The following is a 7,664-nucleotide window of genomic DNA, read 5'->3' as shown; positions in this document are numbered from 1 at the left end:
CTGAAACGACGCAGCTGACACTGTGGCAAGGTGTACTCTCAATCTGAGGTGAAAGTGGTCTGTGCAATCTAGAACTTTTATTTTTATAGCTTTTTGAATGTAGACACAGCAGCGTATTTATAAGATTTGTGAGGTTCTTATTTTGTAATTGCACATAAGACAGTCCTGAAACGACACAGCTGACACTGTGGCAAGGTGTACTCTCAATCTGAGGTAAATTTGGTCTGTGCAATCTAGAACATTTATTTTTATAGCTTTTTGAATGTAGAGACAAAACAGCATATATATTAGATTTGGGGGGGCTCATATTTTGTAATATATGAGTATTGGAGGGCGAAATAACGTGGCGGCTAGATTAACCATGCTTTTCGACTTGGCGGCTGGCCTGACCGCAGTAGCTGATTGCGGCCACTCAGTCAATGCTGGTGTTTATACCGGTGCTACAAAATACAATAGAACCCATTATAATCAGTGATGTTGTCTACACTAGATGTGGCGCGATGCAAATCCCGACAGTAAACTGATGCCGCGTATTTATGACGTACTGACACAAAGTACAAATGATTTGCAACGGTCGCTTTGTCACGTCCTGTTGTGACGCAGAAACGGTGTCAGCATAGTTTGTCAGTACAGTCAGTAACGTAGCAGATTGAAAAGTTAGTACTGTATCTTTCTGCAGTCCAATAGACAGCACTGTGGTGGTGGCTTAAGTCTGTTGAATGGTGATTTAACGCTATGTTGTCACCTAGTTGGAGAGACTCAATGCTAAAGTAAATAAACAACAATGTCCCCGTCTTTTACTCTCACAATGTGCTTATCATACTCGTTTGCTACGTTAGTAGGGCCCTGTGATTTCCACTATGCAGAAAACATGGATGGAATCGCGGAATCCAGTCATAAAAACTGAATTTTATGTATAATGCGGAATTTCATGGAATTTGTCATATTTTTGATGAATAAAATTTCATGGAATTTGTCTTATTTTTGATGAATAAATAAAAAACAGGTCAGTACACTTAAATCAAATCGCTAGTGTCTGTGAATATTTAACTGCAAAAAATATTTAAATACGAATCCTCATGTTCTGCATGTTCATTTGATTACCAGAAAATACACAACACAGAATTTGTGAAAAAATATTGTTTATTATTATTATTTATTAATTTTAGATGTTTGCATTTGGAAAAGCTGTGCTTCCTGTATAAACCTGCCTCTGTTGGTTTGGCAGTAGCTTGCTTGCCTTACACAGTTACCTTGTTTATTTTCTTAATTCAAGTTATATATATATATATATATAGTTCTATTTGTGTTTTTAAGTTATTTGTAATAAGTGAACTTTACTGTTAAGTGCACTGATGTCAGACTCATTTTGAATAATACAGTTTATTGTTAAATTGTTAAATACCCTGCCTCCATTACATAGGCCTATGTTTGTCACATCATTATAAGTGTTTGATCACCACATTTGAGTTATCATTGCAAAAAATGTGTTTATGTATATATATTCTGTTTATGTATATACTGCATTCTATATACAGTACCAGTCAAAAGTTTGGACACACGAATGGGAAGTGTGTCCAAACTTTTGACTATATTGTACTATAATATAGACTACACATAAAGAATATCGGCCGATATATCGATATCGGTCTTTTTACACCATAATATCAGTATCGGCATCGGCCCCCAAAAAAACCCATATCGGTCGGGCTCTAGTAATATGAAAACTTTCTGTGAGACATAGGGTAATTTCACAAACAGCATGAGTGAATCACAGAGCGCGCTCTTTCACTCTCAAATAATGTGCAGTTGGCTTCAAATCACATCGCATCTGCACTATAAGTGAGCTTCATGCTTCACAGTTGACAGAAATTGTCACATTCTCAATCGAGGCAGTGTTGCATCGTCACTAAAGTTTCTAAATTGCATTTCTTTTTAATTCTTGCCAGTGTTTAAACCATTCAGCACTCGCGCGCTCTCGTGGAGACTGTGCGCTCATGCACACTCGCAGTGCACACACATAACGCCTGGTTCACACATACTTTGTTTGCAGGGCGTATGCGGTGCATATTTTTTCCGCACTCAAATTAACGTATTTATGGTGTGTTTCCACTACAGCATCAAATCTGCGCTCAGTGCCGCTGGCAACGCCACTGCTTTGGGGCTTCAAATTTAGGGCAGAGCACGCCTCTAAAAACAATGTTTACACCCTGTTTGCATTTCATCATCTTCTTTTCACATCGATTGGTTGTCGCCTGGCATTTTTCGCGCGATATTTGCATAAAGTCGAGGAATGCACAAACTTTTTGATGCTCTCGGCCGCTCTCAACGCTTTCTCTGCGCCGCTTTCAATCCCATAATGCACCGCGCGAGCGTTTAAGCTCAACTACCATAGGAATTAATTGAAAACGCTCGCTCTGCTGCGCTGCACCGTAAAGCGTTCACACTGCACACGGTTGTGGTCTGGCAGTGCATTCCAGGAGCGGTGCGGCTGCAGCAGTGCAGCGATAGTTTCCGCAGCATGCACTGAATTAAAGTGACAGTGCATTGTTTTTAGTAAATGAACTTGAACATGGATTGACAGAGAAAATGTAGTAAAAACACCATAAATGCATAATTAAAGTTTACTGTCTTTCACAATCAACACATATGGCTTTTTGGCTAGGTTTGAAGGAAAAGAGCACTTTTAGATAAACAAGGCAATAATAGGTGGCACTCATTGAGGTAGGAAAACAAAGTTCTTTATGAACCGCAGGATTGCTTGTAATAAAGATTTAATGCTAAAGAAAAGGCAGTAGAGCTGACTGTTTCTGTCAATGCCGGTATGTTTTAATGTAGAATGTTTGAGATAATGTAATAAAAGTAGTTTAAATGTTGTGCCACTTAAAAGAATGACAATGCTGAAAAAGCATTTTCAGTAACAGTGTTTGGATTTGAAATCAAAATAATGGATAAATGTTGTGTTTGTGGTAAACAGCCACGGATCAGTAGTGGACTCCTGTGTGAAAGCATGCACAGTCTGTGCTGATTCTGTACCACACAGGGACTGCATATGCACTGCAAACGGAGTATGTGTGAACCTGGCATAGGCCGCCTCACATACAGCTCATGAAATCAGGCTTGTGCTGTGTGTAAGCTATTGTGCAACAACTGCACAATTGAAAAATAAAAATGCACTGCATGATCAAACATTTAGGTGGGATAAATATATATTTTTGATCTTTGTCTAAAAAAATGTCCCCCTCCACCCCTCAAATTAAAAAATACTGTCTCACAAGAGTCACCTACAAGAGGAATCCCCCCATTTTCAAAAATGAAATTCAGGCCCTGAATAAATGTCTAAAAATTATGATTGGAGTATCACTATAAATAATTCTACATGATAAAAAGAAGGCTTTAAAAAGATCGGTATCGGTAATCGTATTGGCAGATGCTTTCTGTGATCGACGATCGGTGATCTGCCTCAAAAGTCCTGATTAGCACCCCTATTATCAAATGGCCAGAGTTTTGAGATCATAGATGAGACTTACTAAGTCTCACTTTTACTTGTCTTTACCCAGAGTGCAGTTTCATAATCTAGTCTCATTAGTTATTACTACCTAGTGACTAAATTAAGTCACACAGTTTTATCACCAATGACTAGATTATGTAACAGCACTCTGGCGAGAGCAGCAGGACCAAACCTCTCCCCCCACACTTGACTAGGAGGGAGTAAAAGATCCCCATCTCTCTAATTCCTCATTTAGATAAAACAGTGTTATAAGCATGAGCATGCAATTGGTTCGGCGCTTGCCTGTGGTTGTCACAGTTATGTAGTATACAACAGACATTATAATTCAAAACATAAAACATGTAACATCACAAAAAATAGCATAGTTGATCTTCAGTTCATACAATGTGCACATTGTAGAGGGCCATTTTATATATATATATGTATACATATAACATTTCTGTCCCCCTCACTTCTGAAATTATGGCTACGCCCCTGGTGTGATGTATCAAATCTCAAGTTAAATGTCTCAAAAACTAAAGAAATGTGTATTGATTTTAGGAAAGAGTCCTCAACGAGTGTGACCATTATTAAAGGGTAGCAGATTCAGAGGGTAGAAGAGTATAAATACCTTGTAGTTGTTTTAGATTACAAATTGAGGTGGGATAAATGGTAAAAAACATTTTTAAATGTTTTTTAAAACTGACGCTGTGAACAAAAAGGGCCAGCAAAGACTGTATTTCCTTAGGAAGATGGTGTCATTCAGTGTAAGCCCTCCATTGTTAAATGTGTTTTATAACTCTTTTATTGAAAGTGTACTGACCTTTTGTATTATTTGCTGGTTCGGGAATGTTACGGTGAAACAAAAGAGTATGTTCAGGAAAATGTTAAGTACTGCAAGTAAATTACTTGGTATCCCTGTGTTGGGTTTAAAACAAATTTATCAGACTAGATGTCTTGGTAAAGCTATGAAAATGTGACAATAAGCACCCACTGTATAATGAGTTTGAGCTTTTGCCTTCAGGTAGAAGATTTAGGATGCCGTTTTTTTGTTTGTTTTTTTAAATAGGGAGAAAAATCTTTTATATCACAGGCAGTGAAGTTCTTAAATGAAAGATAGGAAAGAAAGAGGGTTTTTTTCTTTCTCTCTCTCTCTCTCTCTCTCTCTCTCTCTCTCTCACCCCTTTCATTAAATGAGCAGGTCTCATTCAGTATTAGTATTTCTTGATTAATTGCTGTGAAATTTATGTTGCATTGTCTTTCGCAAGAACCGCAAATTGAAACAAGACACCATGACTTTATTTATCCCCTTGGGGAAATTGTGTTTCAAACTAACAATATTTTCAATATTCCAGCCAAACTACCTTTATTTATTTATTTATTTATTTTTCCAGGGTGAAAGTTTTAACGTGGAAGAGAATTATGATTCGTCACAGAGAGGATGTCCCTTTGGACAACTGGACGGAGGAGAGAACTGACTCTCTCCGCAAGTTCACTGACTTTCATGAAGCAATTTTTGACACTCACGGGACCAGAGGAAACCACATGGACCTTGGACAGCTCTATCAGTTCCTTAGTGACAAAGGATGTTCTAATATCTTTCAAATGTACTTTGGGATTGAGGGGAGATAACAGTTTGCGTGCATTATAACAGTTTTGTGTGTGCATTTTTTCCTTTTTTTTTTTTTTTTTGCCTTAACTTTAGACTTAGTTTTGACAACATTAAACCTTTTAAAAGTTTAAATGTTATATCACACTCTCAGAAAAAAAAGGTACAATTTTGTACCAAAGAAAGTACAAACCCTTGTCACTGTGGCAGTACCTTTTAAGGGCACAGAATTGTACCTTAATATAAAGGAAAATATTTGTACCATCCCAATATGTACCTTAAAGGACATGATTTGTACCATGGGGAACCAAAATGTACCTTTTCATTTTAAAAACTTGTTGATACAATATTGTACCTTCATCAAAGGTTCAAATCTTGTCCTTTAAGGTACCACCCCAGTGACAAGCCCATTTGTTCCTTAACTGTGGCAAATATGTTCCTTCAAGAACTATTAAAGGCAATTTTCGTATTGAATAACATGCACATTCAACAACTGAAACCAAAAGATATTTTAATATCAGTAACTGCAAATACATATCAAATAGACATAAGTGGTTGAACAGTAAAATATTTCTTTGTGTAAATACATCTTTTCAGATTACAATAAAGACTTTAGCGGAGTATCAATTTTTAAAAAAAGCTGCAAAACATTTCACAGTACAATTAAACTAAAATGTTACAGTACATAAAATACAATTACAAATGTTATATTATGTAACAAAACTAGAAAACATTTTCCCCCCACTTTTCACACAACATCCCTGAATTTATTTAACATTTTCAAAAAACACCTCCACCTCAACTGCTCGGCAAATTTCAGATCCCTCCATTTTTACAATGCTAAAGATTCTCTTCTCACTGAAAACTTGTGTCCAGTCAGACGTTCCCAAAATCTGCACAGTGGGATATTGTGTGTGCTGGTTTTTCCTGAACCATGTGAAACAACATGAGGGTGAGTAATTAATGACAATTTTCATTTTTGGGTGAACTTACCCTTTAAGGAATCCTGGAAACACCTAAAATCAGTTACAAGCATGCATTGGGCCAATTTCCTGGAATAACTGAAATGCAAATAAGAGAAAAATAGTTCATTACAATTAATGGTATTTCTTGTTTGCCATTGTATAAAATAACAATCCCCACATTTGAGTATTTAACCCTTTACCGTTCCTGTAAATTTTGCCTAAAACGCCTAAAAAAGGCATACCCAAAGTAAATTGCATGCTGTTCTTGAACCATTTGGAGTACATACATGGTTTTTGGTCTCTTTTGAAAGGTGACACTCTGAGGTGTGTTCCTCAACAGTCAGAATCGCTGTAAGTCTTATTGGTATTGAGTAATAGAACTTTGAACACACTGAAAATTAAAATAAAAAATCCGCCTACATTTTTTTTTGTAAACAGATGCCTGCAGATGACTGTAGCTGGGAGCTATTAGCTGGAAAATACATTTGGATCACAGAATAAAGTCTTACCAAGCAAAATGTTTCAAATTTGATAACAATACCTTAGAAAATGAGTGTTTTACACATGTTTATCTAAATTTATGTCTAGGCGCTTCCCAAAAAAAGCCACTTGGAGACTCCAAATGACCCTTTGTAACCAACGACACATAAAATGCTGTAATTCTTGAATGCTTTAATGTACAGTCATAATTTTGGGCTCTAATGAAAGCTTACACTTAGACCTATTCAATTTCTTATCCAGATTCACTGTCAATAATTGCTGACACATAGTAACTGAAGCATAAACACATTATGTAGTGTTTTTTACGATTTTTTTCAGAGGTGCTGTCATCATGTCCCTCAGTATATGGCTTTTTGCTGACTGGCTCCCAGACTTCACTCGATTCAATGTCAGATGATTGTCTGCGATATAAAAAAAAGCAACACACATAACACAAGTTAGCAGGAACACCTCAAATCACAAACACATATAACACACACACGACAGAAGTTAGAAAGAACACCTCAAACACATAAAACACACACACGCACACACACAGAGAGAAGAGGTGTGCACCCTGACTAACTGGTGCCACAACAACAACCTCTCTCTGAACATCAAGAAGACCAAGGAGCTGGTGGTGGATTTCAGGAGACGGACCAGTGAGCACTCCCCCATCACCATCGATGGGACTCCAGTGGAGCGGGTCAGCAGCTTCAAGTTTCTCGGCGTTCACATCACCGAGGACCTCACCTGGACTACTCACACACAGTGTGGAAGGCCCACCAGCGTCTCTTCTCCCTCAGGCGACTGAAGAAATTTGGTCTGAGCTCAAAAATCCTCAGACAGTTCTACAGTTGCACTGTGGAGAGCATCCTGACTGGCTGCATCACTGCCTGGTACGGGAACTGCACCGCTCTCAACCGGAAAGCCCTGCAGAGAATAGTTCAGACAGCCCAGCACATCGTCGGAGGTGAGCTTCCCTCCTTCCAGGACATCTACACACAGAGATGTGTGAGGAAAGCATGAAGATCATCAGAGACTCCTGCCACCCGAGCCACGAACTCTTCTCACTGCTACCATCAGGAAGACGATACCGCAGCATCAGGACCCGAACCAG

General features: G+C 38.1%; 1 long non-coding RNA gene across 1 annotated transcript in view; it reads right to left on the bottom strand.

The window, feature by feature from the left end:
• Positions 1-6,926: 6,926 nt before the first annotated feature.
• Positions 6,927-7,664, bottom strand: part of LOC107708690 (uncharacterized) — a 4,767-nt gene continuing 4,029 nt past the window's right edge. The window contains exon 2 of the long non-coding RNA XR_001636389.1: positions 6,927-6,966. This is a non-coding gene — a long non-coding RNA (uncharacterized LOC107708690). The remainder of the gene's footprint in view (positions 6,967-7,664) is intronic.

Source organism: Sinocyclocheilus rhinocerous, unplaced genomic scaffold (assembly GCF_001515625.1).
Source record: "Sinocyclocheilus rhinocerous isolate Xijiao unplaced genomic scaffold, SAMN03320098_v1.1 scaffold3523, whole genome shotgun sequence".
In the NCBI taxonomy this organism is placed as follows: domain Eukaryota; kingdom Metazoa; phylum Chordata; class Actinopteri; order Cypriniformes; family Cyprinidae; genus Sinocyclocheilus; species Sinocyclocheilus rhinocerous.
This window is presented reverse-complemented; position numbering and strand designations above follow the sequence as displayed.